Below are 19099 nucleotides of genomic sequence, written 5' to 3'. Positions count from 1 at the left end.
GTACCTGAGGCCAAGGCACAGAAGTGACATCTGGTCCTCCCATGTGTCCGTGGTGAATTTCATGCACAACCAGAAACAGTTTTCAGCAGGCATGCCCCACAGACTGAACAAAAATGCATGTGGTAACATGTGCACACTTCCTTTTCCTGTGCATATCCCCCTTTTTCTCCCTTGGTTTCATAGTTTTTGCTTTCGGGTTTATTACTTTGGAATGCCCCTTGGAGTATTGTTCAGAAGCAAAATTACCTCATTTAATTCAATGTATTGCTCTTGGAAGCAGGTTTTATTTCCTGTACTTGATGCAGGACAGTAAACAAGATGCTTCTGTTTTTCCCAATCCTACTTCTCTGCCCACCCCCCACGCCTTGTGTCTCCATGGTGAAGGGGACTATCATTTATAACGTGCCCCATCATTTATGAAGACTTGGCCTGGAGCCTGGATGGAGAGAAACAGATTTCTACAAACATTCTTCCACATACTCACAGAAGAAAAGGCAGTGAACCAGTTATGTTCAGGTGGTTGTATTAAAGTTTTTAGGGAGTTGTTTCTCCATGCTAAGTGACTCAAAGAATAAGGTACAAATTCTTTAATTCCCTGACATTTTAGACAACTCCATTCTGTACATGAGAACCTTCCATTCTATGTAGTAAACCAATGGAGGAGCTAGACTTTGAATCAGAAGGACAAGTGTACTCTTCCCCACCCATTCCAATACAGCTTTCACCCCCAGGTCTCCAATGACATGTCAAAGTCACCAGTGTGTGCATCTGGCCAAATCCAACAATGGATTTTAATTCTCATCTTAGTATCTCAGTAGCAGTGACACCATCGATTCTTCTCTTTGTGAAACACTCTTTCCCCTTGGCTTTTGGGCCATCCCACATGTTTTCTTTCCCTCCTCCCAATTTGGATCTTCCCTGTCTTTTGCTGGGCTCTCCCCTTCTTCCTGACCTTTACATGTTGGCACTCCCTCCAGCTCAATCCCAGCCTTCTGGTTTCCTCTGTGTGATATTCTCCAGTCCTGTAGCATCAAAGGCAGCCTATATGTTGGTGACTCCCAAATTTTAACTTCAACCTTGACATTTTTCTTATTGGGAACCTCAAATCCAATGTCTCCAAAATGGAATTCCTAATTTTTCCTCTTAAAGCTACCCCTCTTTTAGTCTTCTCCAACTCAGCAAATGACACCAAGGTGTTCAGACCAAAACCCTGGAATATTTCTTAACTCTTCTTTCTTTCATGCTTCATATTTACTGAACCAGCGAGTCCTCCCAACTCTGTCCCAAATATGAGTTCTTTTTACATCCTGGACTGCTACTATTTTTGCTAGCTTCATTTTTGCATTGATTATTGCAATAGCCTCCTGTGGTAGACAGTTCCACGGTTTCCAAGCATTCACCACTCCTCATGGTGGAGGATTATACTTCCCCACTCCACTGATGTCAGGCTTAGCCACATGACCTGATTTGGTCAATGAAATGTAAGGGAAGTGATGTGTGTCATTGTCAGGCAAAAGAGCTCATAGTTAGCATGTGATTCACCGTGACCTCTTTTGTCTCAGATATAAGACCAGCAATGTTCCAGATAGCGGAGATGATGTGTGGAAGAGCAGCAAAACATGAAACATTTTTGCCATAGCATAACTCAGCCCATTCTGACTCATACAGTTATCAGCTTGACTCCATAGTTCTATGTCCTGGCCCTCCCCTGCTACCTGCCCAGTAAATTATCCACATAGTAGACAGAAGCCATTGTGAAAGAGTAAATCAGCTCATGTCATTTCCCTTCTCAAAGTCCTCCAAAGGCTTCTCATTCAACTTAGAATAAAGTTGTTTATTATTCTCATCTTGTTCCCTAAGCCCCTTTGTGGCCGAGTCCCAGCCCATCTGACAGCATCTCTTGCCAACCTGCTTCTTGCTCACTTCTCTCAGTTTACACTGGCTGAGATGATCATGTGTCAACTTGACTAGATCACAGGATGCTCAGATATTTAGCTAACATTTCTGAGCATGTCTGTGAAGATGTTCCTGGATTAGCATTTTTTAAAGTTTATTTATTTATTTTGAGAGAGACAGACAACACAAGTAGGGGAGGGGCAGAGAAAGATGGGGAGGGAGAGAATCCCAAGCAGGCTCCACATTGCCAGCACAGAGTCTGATGCAGGGCTCAAACCCACGAATCCATGAGATCATGACCTAAGCCAAAACCAAGAGATGCTTAACCGACTGAGCCACTCAGGCATTCCCCTGGATTCGCATTTGAATCAATAGACTAAGTAAAACAGATAGATTGTTTTCCCCAGTATAGGTAGGTCTCATCCAATTGATTGAGAGGCTGACTAGAACAAAAAAGGTAGAAGAAAGGAGAATTTGCCCTCCTCTGCTTGACTATTGAGCTGGAACATTGGTCTTCTACCCTTCAACTGGGATTTATACAATTGGTTCGGTTGAGTCTCAGTCCTTCAGACTGAGACTGAGTTACACCACAGGCTCTCCTCAGTCTCCAACTTGTGGAGAGAAAATTGTGGGATTTCCCAGCCTCTAAAATCACATGAGCTGATTCTTATAATAAATACATAAACATACATATATATGATACACATATAGAGAAAGAGATCCTGTTGGTTCTGTTTCTCTGGAGAACCTTGACTAGTACATTTCCTTTCCTGATGTTGCTTAAATAAAATATATCTACTCCAAGAAGAAAAAAAAAACAAAAACAAAAGCAAAAAGAGATGGGCTGACAGGAAAATTCTCCTGAAGAATCAAACCAACCAAACCAACTTACCCTTTACAATTCATTCTAATGAAGTCCATGATTAACAAGTTCCACCCACACACACAGAGCTTCCGGTTAGCTTTTAAGCGTCCTATTTTAAAATGTGAGCATAAGCCAGTGATCACCAGACCCCCAAGGAAATTCTCTAACCTGAAAACTAGAGGTCAAATTATTGGCGGTGTGTGGGAGGGGGGTGGGATAAAGAAACTTATATAAACCTATGGAGGAAGATAACAAATTGAGAGGAAATTATCATTAACATCCTCAGAGAAGTAGAAGTTATAGTATTATAAAAACAATTCTATCAAAAATAAAACAATTATAGACCAAAAGAGACTTCTTAGAAATTCAGTTAAATAGAATGAAAATTTCAGCAGAGGGATCAGAAGATATAGTTACGAAAATTTATTGGAAAGTAGAGTGAAAAGTCAAAGGGAAGGAAAATATGGTGGAGAAGAAACTTTAAAAATCAGTCTAAGAGTCCATCCTCTGAATAAGTAAGTAAAGTTTCAGAAAAAGAGAATATGGAAAATAGAAGAAAGGACAATGCAACAAAAATAATTCAAGAAATTTCCCAAAACTAGAGGGCATGAGTTTCCAGTTAGAAAGGCCATGTTAGATACCCAGAATAATAGATAAAAACAAGTCCATACTAAAACTTATCATCATAAGTTTCCAGAACAATAGGGACAAAGTAACAATTTTAAAGGTTTCCAAAAAAGTAAAAAGTGTCACTCAAAAAATCAGAATAACTATGGATTTCTCAGTAACCACGCTAGAAGCAAAAAACTAATGTAGCAATGACTTCAGAGTTCTATAGAAAAAATCATTTCTAGCTTAGAATTCCACATCCAAAAAAGTTATCAATTCAGTGTTTGGGTGAAATACAAACACTTCAGACATGATAGGTCTCAAAACATTTACCTCCCATGTACCCAATCTCAAGAAAATATTGGGAAAGGGGCGCCTGGGTGGCGCAGTCGGTTAAGCGTCCGACTTCAGCCAGGTCACGATCTTGCGGTCCGTGAGTTCGAGCCCCGCGTCAGGCTCTGGGCTGATGGCTCGGAGCCTGGAGCCTGTTTCCGATTCTGTGTCTCCCTCTCTCTCTGCCCCTCCCCCGTCCATGCTCTGTCTCTCTCTGTCCCAAAAATAAATTAAAAAAAAAGTTGGAAAAAAAAAAAAGAAAATATTGGGAAGTTCATCCAAAATGAGAAAGTAAACCAAGAGAGAGGAAGATATGGCATCTGGGAAATATAAGCATCCAAGAAAGAGCCAAAGGAATCTCAGGGATAAAGATGAAGGGAGATCCAAGAAGAACAGCTGCACACTGAACCTAGAAAGAAAACAGTCCAGATCGGAACAGCTTAGAAGAGCACAGGAGAGAAGACCAAACAGATGGCCTTGTAGGAATAGAATACCTGATGTGAGTGAAAGTACCAAGAGGAGATTTAAACAATTAAGGAGAGAGTTTGGGATGACTTGGTGTTAGAAAACAAAGCAAAGGTGGAAAAAAAAAAAAAACAATGTAACTGTTAACTCCAGAAAAACCTAACGGTCATACAAGAAAACAAAAATTATGTCCAGCTGTGAAGCGTGTTTATGTAGATGGATGATATACACATTAATATTAACCTAAGAAAAATTGTGAAGTAATAATAGTGAGATAATGGGAAGGTGGGAAGTCAAGAATTATACACGGTAGAGCAGGGCAGGGGTGGTAAAAGAGAGCTGTCATAGTGGGAAGCTAATAGATACTGCCTGAAGCTGAAAAAGAAAAAAGAGTGTAGTATTGTAATCATAGTATAGAGATAAGGAGATAATATCAAAGTAAGCAATTAAAATCATTAAACATGTTGATTCTAGAAAGCAGGGAAATGGTAGAGCAAGGAGGAGCTACTTCGTTTTAGAGTGCCTTGTGAAATTATTTGGCCCCTGCTATGGACTGGATGTGTCCCCCCAAATTGATGTGTCGAAGCCCTAATCTCAAATGTGATAGTATTTGGAGGTGGGGCCTTTGGAAAGCAATGGTTTGGATGAGGCCATGAGTGTGAGGGTCTCCATGATGGGATCAGTGTCCTCATTTAAAGAAGAAAAACTAGATCTTTCTCTCTCTCTCTCTCTCTCTCTCTCTCTCTCTCTCTCTTTCTCTCTCTCTCTCTCTCTCTCTCTCTCTCTCTCTCTCTCACCATGTGAGGACACAGAGAAAAGTGAAGCCAGAAAGGAGCCATCATCAGGAACCAAATCTTCTGGCACCATGATCTTGAACTTCTCAGCCTCCACAACTGTGAGAAATAAATGTCTGTTGTTTAAACCACCCAGACTATGGTATTTTGTTATGGTAGCCCAAGCAAACTAAGACAACTCCTAAAATTATGTAAGTGCATAACTTTGATGAAAATGAAAACTACATTTTAAAATGATCATGCATCAACAGTGAATTAAAAGGATGGTTTTAATTTGGCTTCCCTTTGTTATGTGCACACATAGACACATAGCACCATTTGGGCAATACATTTTGCAAAGCATCTAAATGCATGAAAATATTTCAGGGAAGTGTTAATGATGGCCTGGGCCAATCTGTCTGTTGTAAATAGTTCTCAGGAAAGTATACTAATTAGAGCTAGGATAGGCAAATGATAAAACAACCCATCAATCAACAGCACTTGCTGCTCAACTATTGAATATGTAGCAATGGATAGTCAACATTCTGTGGGGTAAACAACCTAGTGTATGATAGAGTTTCTGGCACTGAAGATTTTATTATTCAGGGAATGACACAGGACATAAACTTCTGTAAAGTTAAATGACAATACAAATTTATAAATAATGTTTCATTAAAAAGTAAAAAGATGTCACAAGATAATGTATGACCTTTGTTAAATATATACCAGAAACTATAGATGTGTTATTGTTTACAAGATGTGTTATTGTTTATGATGCAGGGAAGGAATCTCAGAGGAAAGATTAAAAGTAGATCTTGAGGGATGGGCTGGACTTGAATGGACAGGGGGAAGGAGTAATTCAAAATGTGGGTCCAGGAGAGCAAGATGTGGTCTGGGAACTGTGCAGAAATTGCAGGGTCTAGAGCCAAGGCATTTGAATGAATCCACTAACTAAACTGTGAAGGCAAACTTTAGCCTTTAGCCTAAGCAAAGCCACATATTCAGAAAAAAATAATTCCATCACCACAGTGAGGACAAAAATCCAATCCAGTATTCTGCTAGGAAGTGTATCCGTCATTTCATGAGATCAAAAAACCCCATAGATGGTTTCTGATCCATGTTATAGGCCCGAATTCCCCGCAAACAGAAATTACCTCTTATAAAAATCATTAATTAGGACATTGCCTCAATTCTATTGTGAACAATGAAAATATGTTCATGGACCTGTGTACTTGGATTAAAGCAGCAGGGTATGATTTATTGGGAAGACTATTCTCCAAGGGAACATAAAAATGTAAGGCTTGCATTTTTATAAAGTTCAAATGCATTACCTCTTCAATGGTTAAATAAACTAAAGTGACCTCCATTCAGACAAATTAATAAAATAGCATGCAAATTAGCAAAAATTAATGTTCTGCCATTTATGCAGCAGTTGGAGCCTACAATGAAAAGTATATAGAACAGTGGGAAGTCAGAAGCATTTTCTATATGTAGCTGTTACCAGACAAACCTACACATATGGTTGTCACTCAAAAAAAAATAACAACTTCTGCTTTGATTTGTTAAGTAATTAAGGGAGACCTAGGGGCAGATATTAGAAGACAACCCACAGCACATCATGAGGCTGAGACTAGTTTATATCCAGTTCCAAAGATCAGGTAGCTGTACCCATTAGTGCCCAGAAGAGGGCAGACAAGAGCTGCTCAGGTGGAATCTTCTTTAGAGGGACACCCAGTTGGTACCAGTCAGGGAAAACCATCCTCTCCACCTGCACAGGGAAGACCAGAATCAGCCCAGAACTGACTGGTGAAAGAGGTGAGGCAGGAGAGAAGCAACGGTGGGTAACATGGACCAAAGTAGCTGAGATAGATGAAGAGCCAGGCCAAGAAGAATCATGGAGAAGCCAAAGAATGGAAAATAAAGACAGACAGTGGCCAGGGGTCAAAGGATCTAGACTCAGGACACAGCAACTCGAATCATGCCACTCCCTGGCTCAACGGCTTTCAATGGCTCCCTATTACCATAAAACAAGCCTGAACTCCTTAGCCTAACTTTCAAGGTGACCCTACAATCTAGCTCTAACCCACCTTAGGATTTACTGTTTTTTATAATCACAGACCCAAGATTCCAAGCAAACAAGAGGTGACTTCCCTCCTCTACATTTTTGTTCCTGCAGTCCCTTCATTCATTCATCCACACACTGAGTGGACACGACACAGTAGTGATGGGAGGGATACAGGATCAGTAAAATGAAGTGTCCACTTTTGAGGAGCCAGAGGCTCAGTGAGAATAAGCAAGGGAGTCAATGGGGTGGAGAGAGGAGTGACTAAATCAGACCATCAGGCAAGGCTTCCTGGCAGAGAGGACTATCTCCCTGAAAATGCCTCTCTCTCCTTTCCCCTTGCCTAAACCTTCAGTGCCTGCTAGAGAGCCATCTGTTGTTTTCACCTGCTGCCCCACCTTTCCACCCTCTTCTCCTTTGGAAACTGCTTCTCATTCTCTTTTCCAGGTGAGCTTAGGTGGCACAGACCTGGCCAATCATATTACTTCATCCTGTTGTCCATTGTCATTGAGTTATCAAGTCTCCTCCAAACCAATCACATTTCTCCCCTGGATTTTTCCCTTCCCTTTTGGCATCAAAGGGGTAGCTCCCTCTTTCTCCTGGATTAGAAACTGTCAGATTGGATTCCAGAGCTGCTGGTGCCATGTCCCTTGTCCCATTAAGGATTCTGAAAGAATGAACTGGAGAGAAGACAGAGAAACCCAACACTATGAAATCCCAGAATCAAGGTACGCTAAATCAGACCCGACCTGTGTTTAACTGCATGTAATAAGAGCCCAGCTCCAAGACTTCACCAAAGAGGAATTTATTTTTCTCAGGTGACACCTGACTGAAAGGCTGGCAAGAAAGATCCAGTTTGCAGGCTCCGTGGTGACAGCAGAGACCCTGGCCTCTCCTGCCATTTTACTCCACTGTCCTCATCACCTGGCCATCCTTCTCATCTGCCAAGATGATTCCTGCATCTCTGGGTGTCATATCCACATTCCAGGCAAAAAGGACGAGCCTCATATGCCAGCTAAGTGTCAGGATTCCCAGAAGTGCCACCTGTACATATCTGCTTAAAATACAGAGAACAAACTGAGGGTTGACGGGGGATGGGTAGGGTAGAGGGGAAAATGGGTGACGGGCCTTGAGAAGGGCACTTGTTGAGATGAGCACCGCGTGTTGTATGCAAGCGACGAATCACAGGAATCTACCCCCAAAACCATGAGCACACTGTATACACTGTATGTTAGCTAACCTGACAATAAATTATATCTTAAAAATAAAAAGTTAAATTAAAAAATGAAAAGAAAAGGGTCACATGAACACCCCTAGCTGCAAGGGAGCCTGAAGAGCTGAGTGCTTTCAGTTGGGTGCACTGAGACGATAGAGAGAATGTACATTGGGTAAGCAGCTGGCGGTGTCTGTCACGACTCCCCAGTCACCACGTTTGCCTAAACGTTTGCCACAAATCCTCCTTTTTCCTTAAGCGAGTTTGAGTTAGGTATTCATAACTTTCTAAAAAAGCCGCGGTTAATATGCCTGCCAAATGCCACCACCACCACCACCTGATCCAACTATATCCGAATAATCTTGCCTTCAATATCCAGTTATAATACATGCTTTTCCCACAGTAGCCTGACAAAGGGCAATCACGGGGACAAGGTTAACCCCACAGACAGTCAAAGCAGGCAGAAGGACCCTGCAAGCATGATGGCTGGAATGCGAAGTCCCTCCCCCTTTGCTTGGCCTGTAGAAGATTCAGGAGGCGGCCATCTTTAAAGCCAACAGTGTGATGAACGTCTACCTAGGCACTGCTATTGACCCTGTTCCCTGAGGGCTGCAATGCTACCCAGGGCATTGCTAGTAGCAAAGAGGTGACAGCAACAGCCCTATTTGCCACTATAATGCTTAAATACAATATGGGACATCTAATTGCTATGTGATGGGACACTATACCACAAAGAAGAGAATGGGGGAGTTCTGTATGTGTACTGATGTAAAACACTTTCCAGAAGGCATTACCGAGGGGCGGGGGGAATTGCAAAATGACATATATAGGAGGTAATCATTTGTGTTAAAGGAAGAAAAAATAATATATGAATAAATATTTGTTCCTGCCTAAAGTATCTCGAGAAGGACATATAGTGCAAGAGATTGGTGCCATTAGCTGCCTCCAAAGTGAAGGACAGGGAGCCTCAAAAACAGGAGGGAGGCATTTCTTTTCCCAGCCTTTACACCTTTTGAATTCTGGACCTTGTGGAATCTATCTAAACCTACTTGTACCTGTTTGGATCCTGTGAGCCTATTTGAAAAAGAATGAAAATATGTTTCTTAAAATAAACACATTTGTGGTCTGTGGTGGTAATGCCTAGTCTTTGATTTGGTTTGGTCTGGTTTTTCAAGGCAGAACAACAGGAAGAAGGAAACTGGCAGTCAGGGCTCGCAAAGAAAAAAAGAAAATGAGCAACCATTTAACAATAAAATAGAAATAACGTATTTTGATTAATGGATGTTTTTTTCACATTATTCTCAAAGCATTTACAGACTTTGGCTCACTCATCCTCTCTCTGTTCCTCTTCTACAAGGTGTGGAAAAATTGATTCAATTCCTTTCCGTTCAGAAGTGAGGAGAGGCGTGAGGAGCCCAGGCTGGGAGCCTGGCCTGCTACTCTGTCCTGGAATCAGGACACCAGGCCTTTGCCCCCACTGCTGCCTGTGTCCAGAACTGCCTTTCTTCAACTCTTTATTCCCAGAAGCCACTCCCATGTGCTTCTCTATTGAAAATAGCTGTTCCTTCCTTTAGAACAGGGGCTAGAAAACTTTTTCTCTAAAGGGCCAGATAGTATTTTAGACTTTGATGGCCACTCGCTCTCTGCAACTACTCAACTCTGCCATTAGGGGGCGAAAGCAGCCTCAGACATCACACAAACAAATAGGCCTGCTGTGGGGCCAATACAATTTCATTTACAAAAATAGTCTGTGGGCTGGATTTGGCCCACAGGCTGTTCTTTGCGGACCCCTACTTTGGACCCCAAGGAAATCTGCCATCAACCAGCATCATGCTGTGCATTACATTTTGGTTAGCGGTTTACCCTTCTGTCTTCCCCCAGATGCAGACTCCTTGAGAATGAAGACTTTTGTCATCCTGGTGTAATGCCCATCCACTAGCCTGAATATCCACTGAACTGGCCCAGAGTCACTCAACCCATCTGCCGAAGAGAGAACCCAGCTCATAGCTTACTTTTCCCGGGGCACGTCTGTCACAGCAGACGCCAGCACTCGCACCCCACTTGCTGTCCCCAGGCCCTCAACAGCAATGTCACTGTCTGCCCCACTGCGCTGGGTTCTCTGGACCCAGAATAACTCAGAGACCCTTCTCTAAATGTTTGGTTGCGTGTCTGGATTAAATAACGTTTAGGGGCACCTGGGTGGCTCAGTCGGTTGAGCGTCCGGCTTCGGCTCAGGTGGTGATCTCACAGTCCGTGAGTTCGAGGCCCACGTCAGGCTCTGTGCCGACAGCTCAGAGCCTGAAGCTGCTTCGGATTCTGTGTTTCCCTCTCTCTCTGCCCCTTCCCCACTCACACTCTGTCTCTCTTTCAAAAAAATAAAATAAGAACATAAAAAATAAATAAACAAATAACGTTTAAAGCTATCAAATTCAAAAAGCAATGTTGCTGAATGTGCCAGGTTTATGATTTTGAACATCATGAAAAGACATTCAAGGTTGGGGGAGGGGGGATGGATGCCTGGGTGGCTCAGATTTCCGCTCAGGTGATGATCTCCCGGGTTGTGAATTTGAGCCCCAGCTGGGCCCTCCCCGCCCCGCACTGACAGTGTGGAGCCTGCTTTGAATTCTCTGTCTCCCTTTTCTCTCTGCCTCTCTCTCTCTCTCTCTTTCTCTAAAAAAGATAATACTAATAAATGTTTTTTAAAAAGTGTTTTTAAAAGACATTCGAGGAAAGAAGAAAAAACTTTTACTTTCCATTGTAGAACCTTGAGTTTTTGGCCATTACATTATTGCTTCCAGTTTATATTTTCGAAGACACACTGAAGGGACTTAGTATGCCATTTTTTAAAATGTGTATTTCAGGATTCCTAACAAATAATTGTTGGCTAACTAACTCTAGAGAAATACAAAGTTGTTTTGAGTTTGGAAATCACAGAACTTTATTAAATCATCTTACCCTCATGTTCTCCTTTTCTTTTTGTTTTCTTTTTATTTCTTTTTAAGTAAGCTCTACATGCAACTTGGGGCTCAAACTCGCGACGCTGAGATCAAGAGTTGCATGCTCTAGGGACTGAGCCAGCCGGGTGCCCCTCTTACCCTTGTTTTCTAAGATTCATTTCTGCACTCGCAATCCTATGCTTCCAAAGTCAGGGACCTCTGTGTTCTGAGTCTTGAGAACCCATAAAGGATCCAGCCTTTCTTTGGCCCCTGCCTACCACGCTCCACCGGACCCAGATCACTGCCTCCTGGACTTGAAGGGCAAGTCTACGAAAGGCAGCCTCCACCCAAAAACACTGTGGCCTCTGCAGCCAGGCAGGACTGCTATTCCTTTGGCTCCAGGTAGGAGGAGGAACTGTTCCCTCCTTCGGCTCCGGGGGCCTCCTCAGCCCCCAGCTCTTCTCTGCGGTCCCTAGACCTAGGAATCCCTCCCCAGAATTTCAGTCGTCCGTGTCCCCCAGCAAGACATGGCCGACTGAGTTTCCTGCTACCAATGAAAATGCAAAGAAATGAAATTCCGCTGCAGACTGTCCTGGAAGTCCGCTGAGCCGCCCACTAGGACTGCCATCCGCCTTCAGCCCCTAATGTCTTAAGGAAACTTCATTGAGTGCAGTGTGTATTTGGATAAGCAGAGGCGATGAGTTGAGGCTTCCCCCAACCTTGAGAGCCACTGGGCTTTCTTCCCTGATCCAATCACTTCTTCCCTCACCTCCCAGCCCACCTTCTAGAGCCTGCATCGGAGTTGAAAAGTACACTTGAAAAGCGACTGGTGTGACTAGGAACCGAGTTTTTACTTTCTTTAATGTAAATTTACAAACTGATACTTAATTCAGTTACTGAAAAACTTTAAGTATGTTTGCAACTACATAGGTGGGTAAATCTGTTTTTTCAACCGCAAATTTCATGAAATTGAAATACACATCAAGTATTTTCAATGAAAATTGAGTGTCCACATTGAGATGTACTGTAAGTATAAGATACATGTCAAACTTTGAGTGCTTCGTACAAAAAAGAAAAAAAAAAGAATGCCAACTATCTCATTCACGATGGTTTATATTGATTGCATGTGAAAATGGTATTTTGGCTATCTTGGGTTAAAAAAATATATTATCAACATTCATTTCAACATTGCCCTTTTTTCACATTATTTTTCTATCCGTCAGCACTGTTCTAGACCCTCTTTCAGTTTTCCTTTGCACTAGGAAACTGTCCAGAAAGTCTGGCCACCCCCTGGCAGGGCTGCCCTCCTGGTGTTCGCAGGATGGCGTTTTCAGAAGAAAGTGCTCACCTTTCTGAGGCTCATTGTGATGAAAGAGGAGAGAAGGGTGGTCAGCAGGTAGAGCTAGCTGGGTCTGACTTCCTGTAGAAAAGCCAGCTCGGAGGCCAGTGTGGCATCCCACAATGGGATGATAAAAGCTTGGCTCTGGCCCTCCAAAGACACAGCTTGGTGGCGGGCTCCCGCAGCCGAAGGCTGAGTGCAGTGGCATTGGTACACGCGGGAGCATCTAACTCAGCCTGAGGAGCAGGGAACTCTCCCCGGGAGAGGTAGCGTTGCAAAGCTGGAGCAGATTCAGACATCTCTCTGCCTAGCCCGTGCGGTGGGTCTGCGTGGCCTCGCGGTGGCCACACCTATTGCTGAGCCAGATGCACGGACCCGGGCATCATTACCCTCTCTGAGGCGTGGTTTCCATCCTGTCCAAGAAGAGGGTTTGAGCAGACTCTACTGCGAAATGCAGTCATTCAACACAACTGCCTGTTTTGTACATGGTGTTGGCAGAGAAGCAGGGCGCAGTCGGGCCGAGGCCAGGCCTTTCTTTACCCTTCTCCCATAGAGTAGGGCTTCCTTGGAGTCCATCTCCATGGCCAGCACCAAGCCCAGGTCGCTTCAATGAAGAGACACAGAAGGGAGGGCGGCTGGGACCGGTAGTGCCAGCCCTCCTCAGCAAGACCAGCGTGGGGACGGCAGCTCTCTGTAGCTACAGCCCTTGTCTCTGGGGAGCACCTCCCCTCCAGGAGACTTTGACTTGGAAACACACAGGATGGATTTGGGCACACAATCCCGGCTGCGAATGCCAGCACTTTCGGAATACCCGGCAAAGTGCTTTCCGGGCTTCTGGAAACACCTGGGAGGAGGGGGTGAGAGAGCCCTGGAGTCAAAACCCAGAAACCCAGCCCTAATGCTGACTCAGCCAACAACTAACTCAGTGCCTAGGATCATAACAACAGCAGCAGCAGCAACAACAACAACAACAACAACAACGTGGTATATGTGTGTGTGTGTGTGTGTGTGTGTGTGTGTGTTACTCACCATGTGCCAGGGGAAACAGGAGTGTAGATAATATGCAATAGTGATGAGAGATGACCTGTTGACCTCCAGTTTCAGGGATCGGGAGGGACTTCCCGACATTTGGGAGACGAAGCAAGTGCAAAGCCTGAAAAGAGAGGCCACGGAGACTTCAATGAGGCATGTCTCCCCTTGCTGACTGCCAAGTTCACTGTCCATCTACCTCCTCTCAAACACCCCCTGCAGCAGTGAGCTGAATCATCTCCACTCTCTGAGACAAAAAGCTTGTCCAATACAACTCAACACTTGATTATTCACACTTACTGTTATTATATTTATTACTATCAAGAACATCTCTTTTTTTTAATCTTTACTTATTTTTGAGAGAGAGAGACAGAGAGACAGAGTGCGAGCGGGAGAGGAACAGAGAGAGAGGGAGACACAGAATCCGAAACAGGCTCCAGGCTCTGAGCTGTCAGCACAGAACCCAACGTGGGGCTCAAACTCACAAACTGCGAGATCATGACCTGAGCCGAAGTGGGATGTTCAACCAACTGAGCCACCCAGGCGCCCCACTATTAACATTTTTGATGGTCTACTGCTATCGTGCTTTGTAAGTGGCTTGTCTCTCCAGCATCACAGTCAGTGAATATGATCGATACTTTCTTGTATTGCCTGCCAGCCTGCCACACAATCTCTGGATTGGAAGGGAACCCAAAGATCATTCTATCCAGAGCCCCACTCTCCTCTCTCCCCAACATGCCTCTGCAAGACCGATGTGCATACTGTTTACCTCTTTATTATGTTTGTGCAAAACAGAATGTTGAAAACAGGTTCTTTCTGCTTCAGTATCAGCTGATACTCCAAAACAAGAGCTGACTGCTTCCCACCTCAATGACAGGTCAGACCACCAGGACTTAGGGTAAGACAACCTGACTTAGTCAGGTTTTAAAAAGCCAATCCAGGGGCACCTGGCTGGCTGGGATGGTAAAGCATGAGATTCTTGATCTTGAGGTCGTGAGTTTGAGCCCCACATTTGGGGTAGAGTTTACTTTAAAAAAAAAAAAAAAAAGCCCAATCTACCCACCTGTGGAAGCTTAAAGTTGGAGAGGCAAGATAAGGGTTGGGGTTAGGTAAGGATTTGGGGAGAGAGCTGTCAGTGTCTAGGCTCGCACACTCCCTGTGGGGGCTCTGTCTTCCCACCAAAAACCAAGGCACAGGGGCTTCAGTGATACCTCTTAGAGGCTTCGGTGCATGTTCCCTGGAAAGTGCAGAACTCAGTAGACTGGTGTCCGATCATGCTGAGGAATCTGAAGGGCTAGTGACTATGGCTGACTAGCTGCACTGAGGGTGGAGTAAGGAGTTGTGTTGAGGGTGGCTTTATTTCCCCAAGTCGTCAGGGCAAAGAACGTGTGAAGGTTTCCACAAGCCAGAACTGACCCAGGAGGTGTGCAGCCAGGTGCTGGGGCAGCAGGGGAGGGAGAAGCGCAGGAACAATCAAAAGAGACACAAGCTCTTGGTCAAGCAAACTGCAGGTGCCCACCAGGAACAGGAGGGGGCTGGCTGCAAAGGACCCATGAAGGAAGGCTCGAGAAAACCCAGGTGGCTAGGACAACACCAGTCGAGTGAGTCTTTTCCTGCCACTTTCTTTCTCTCTCCCTCTTCCCAATTCTGGGGGAACCAGAAGAAGCCCCGAGAGTATGGGGGAAAGGAGCAGAGCACCCAGTGAAGAGAAAGAGACACAACAGCCCTCTACCCCTTCTCCCCTCCACCCAGCCTGATGCAGCTGAGGAAGAAAAGGGAAGAAAATTTCATCTGCGGTGAAAATTGGAGAGTTTGAGCTCTTACACTAGAGTGGGCACGTTAATTACTAAGTGGAGACCAGGTTTTCTGAGAGCAGTGACTAGATGACTTTTTCTTAGATAAGAGTGACCAAAAAAAGCCCTGGGCCTTGCCCCAGTTTTCTCAGGGTGCAGGATAAAAACTCCAGGATGAGCTTGATAGGACAGCAGGAGACCAAGAATACAATTCATTTCCACTGCATCCTGCAAGTACCTTCTTGTCCAGTATGATGATGACATACACCATTTCAAAAATTCGGATCATACTCTATATGGTATCCAAATGTTTTTTCTTCAAAGAATAATATATCATGAAGGTTTTTCCCTTGGAAGAAAATATTCATCTATGAGTTGAACATTCCACCATATGGACATGCCGTAATTTATTTATCCAAGATCTATCCAATGTTTGCTCTTGCAAATCACGCTAAAATCAAATACCCTACGCATAAATCTTTGTTCACATATTTGCTTCCTTCCTAAAGATAAATTCCAAGGAATGGAATTGCTAGACTAACAGAAATTTGTAAGGCATTTTAGCTCAATCACCAAAGAGCACAGGGTCCAGAAATACCTTTTCGCTGACTGGATTGAGTATCCAGACCAGCCCTGCAGAGGCTGAGGACTTCCTACAATCTGTGTATCTTCCCTCACGTGACCAGGGAAATACTAAATGTGACTATTAGAGGAAGTTCTTCTCATGCACAGGGACGTAAGGGGAGCAAGCATCACATCTGAACAAGCCTATTCTTTTTTTCTACCCTAACACACACACACACACACACACACACACACACACACACACACAGAACTCATTGCATATACTTGTGTAGTGTCTCCCTTCCTGGCTCTCTCATGGGATTAATTTCTTGGGGAAGCAATATGGAGTATGGCCAAAAGCATGGATTCTAGAGTTGGACTTGGCTCTTCTGCACAGTAAATGTGTTACCAAAGCAAGTGTTACTTCGCCTCTGTGTCCTGAGTTTCCTCATTCATAGACCTTGTATTATGACTGAATTGTGCCCCCCTCCATTCATGTTTGAACTCCTGACTGCCAGGACCTCAAAATGTGACTGTGTTTAGAGAATTGGTTCTTAAAGGGTAATTAAGTTAAAATCGGGTTGTTAGGGTAACCCAAAATGATGACCGTCCTTAAAGAGGGGTTTAGGGTACAGACAGCACACAAAGAGGAAAGGCCTTTTTTTTTTTTAAGTAGACTTCATGCCCAGCGTGGAGCCCAACATGGGGCTTGAACTCACAACCCTGAGATCAACACCTGAGATGAGATAAACAGCAGGAAATTTAATCAACTGAGCCACCCACGTGCCCCAGAAAAGACCATCTGAGGAGATAACCATCTTCAAGCCAAGGAGAGAGGTCTCAGAGAGGTCTCAAGCCTGCTGACATGGTGACCTCAGACTTCCAGCCTCCAGAAGTACGAGAAAATAAATTTCTGTTATTTAAGTCACCCAGGTTGTGGTACTTTGTGATGGCAATACTAATACTAACACTAATATTAGTTTTAATACACCTTCCAAATTAGATTAATTCCTAAAAGTACTTAACAAAGAGCCTCAAATTCAGTAAAATGCTTCATAAATAATATCATTAGTTAACATTTTCTGTTCTCACCTTCCCGAAAAATTGAACCGGGTTCTCAACAGGGAGTGATCGTTGGCAATGTCTGGAGACATCTTGGTTGTCACAAACCGGGGAGAGGAGTGTCACCAGCATCTAGTGGGCAAACACCAGGGATGCTTCTAAACTTTTATGGCCAGGACAGGTCCCACAACAAAATGTCAGTATCACTGAGGTTGAGAAGCCCTGAGCTAAACCAATCCTGACATTCACCTGAGTGCCAGCTCTTCCATCCAGATGAGCCCCACATCCCTGTTTTGGGGGATCCTGCTTTCGTGTGGCATTTCCCTCACATGATCTCGGAGGCCATCTGGTACCCCAAACAGGTAGGCTTGGGCATACCCCCAACCTCCACCATAAAACATGCACAGTGTGACATTACAGAGAGGAACCTAAAGACCAGGCATATTAGCAAGCTTCTACCACGATGCAGCTGCCTGACAAACAATTCCCAATCTGTGAGGCAAAGAAAATACACATTTATTTATTGCTCACAGCTTTGACAGGTGGCTGGGGTAGTTCTGCATCCACCTGTGGATCAAGTTCAGGTCTGCCTCGTGCATCATACCTCATGCCTCATGCCTCATTCTGGAGCCCAAACTGAATGAACCCCCAGGAACTGGGGCATGTCCTTCCCATGGTGGAAGGTCCCAGAGGGGCAAGCGGAAAGAAAGGTGTCTCCTTCGGCTCAGAACTGGTCCACTTACCTCAGCCCACATTCCATTGGCCAAAACTTGCTGCTGGTTCCCTGTTACCTACAGGATAAAGTCCAAAGTCTTAGGCTGTCTTCAATTTTGTATCGAAATCAGATAGACTATAATAGAAAAGCATTTTTCAGATGTTCGGCAGCACAGGAAAGGGCTTCGTTGTCCAGCTCTTTAGCTTTCCTCTGGTTATGCTTGCAGTTTTCGAATGGGTCCATCATACTATTTCACACCAACAGGACTTTGCGGATGCAGTCTTCCCAGCCTCCCACCCAGAATGCCTTTTCCCAATCTGCACTTGGAGAATTCCTCATCTCCATGTCCCAGTTCACGTGTCTCCTTTTCTGCAAAGCTCCCCAGCCCAACCAGAACTAATTTTTTTCCCTTTGGCTATCACCGGACGTAGACTCATCTATCAGGTCACTTCCCACATGTCATTGCCCTTATCTCTGCACACTTAGGGAGCATTCTACAGGCAAAAACAGTGTCTTGTTCATTCTCAGCTCCCTGGGACCTAAGTACTCAATATTTGTTGAATTAATGAGTGAGAAAGCAAACAAATGACTCAGTGAGTGAATGAATGCATGCATGCATGAATGAATGAATGCTGTGTCCCATTTCAAAGTATGTGCACTTATTAATTTACTCAGACAGGGAATCACCTCCCAAAAGCCATTCTCCCCTTCTTCCTTATGATCCAAAACCTAAATTTTAAACTGAGAACATTATCATTCACTTCTCAACCTCCCTTGCAGTGAGGGTGTGCCTATGAAACTAAGTTATAGTCCATGATATATAAGCTGAAATATTGTCTGTGACATCTTGAATGGCTTCTTAACAGGAAAAGGACAGCCTTTTTCCATTCCTCCTTCCTGCTGCCTAGAATTTAGATGTAATGGCAGAGCTTTGGCAGCCATCTTGGACCATAAGAATGGAAGGTACACATGACAGAGCAGAAAAATAGAGGGCATGTGGGTGCCTGACAATTCACGGAGCTGTCTTAGCAGCCCCCCACTACTTACCTCCAAAATTCTTTTACATGAGACAATAAATTCTTATATGTTCTAGCCACTGTAGTTGAGCCTCTTATTAATAAGTAAAATGAATTCAAAAGCACATTCAGAGGTTCCTGAGTTTTCACTGGTTAAACACATTTTTATCTCAGTACGATAGACATTCACTTTCCTATCAGTGGTTCTGGCATTCTCTACACAGTCGTAAAGAACTGTCGCAAAATGAAATCCTCTCGTATCCAGCTCAGTCTTTGCATTGCTGCTACCATTCCCTCTTTCTACTGAAAACTCGGGGCGGGAGAGTGGAGACACCTTTTACCACGAACATATTACCAGGAGATTCTTAGGAGTGCAGTTACTAAACTTCCTGGCAACAGGTAGATTCGGTCACCTTTTTTCTGAGCAAT

Source organism: Panthera uncia, chromosome F2 (assembly GCF_023721935.1).
Source record: "Panthera uncia isolate 11264 chromosome F2, Puncia_PCG_1.0, whole genome shotgun sequence".
NCBI classification, from domain to species: Eukaryota; Metazoa; Chordata; class Mammalia; order Carnivora; family Felidae; genus Panthera; species Panthera uncia.
Note: the sequence above shows the minus strand (reverse complement) of the source record.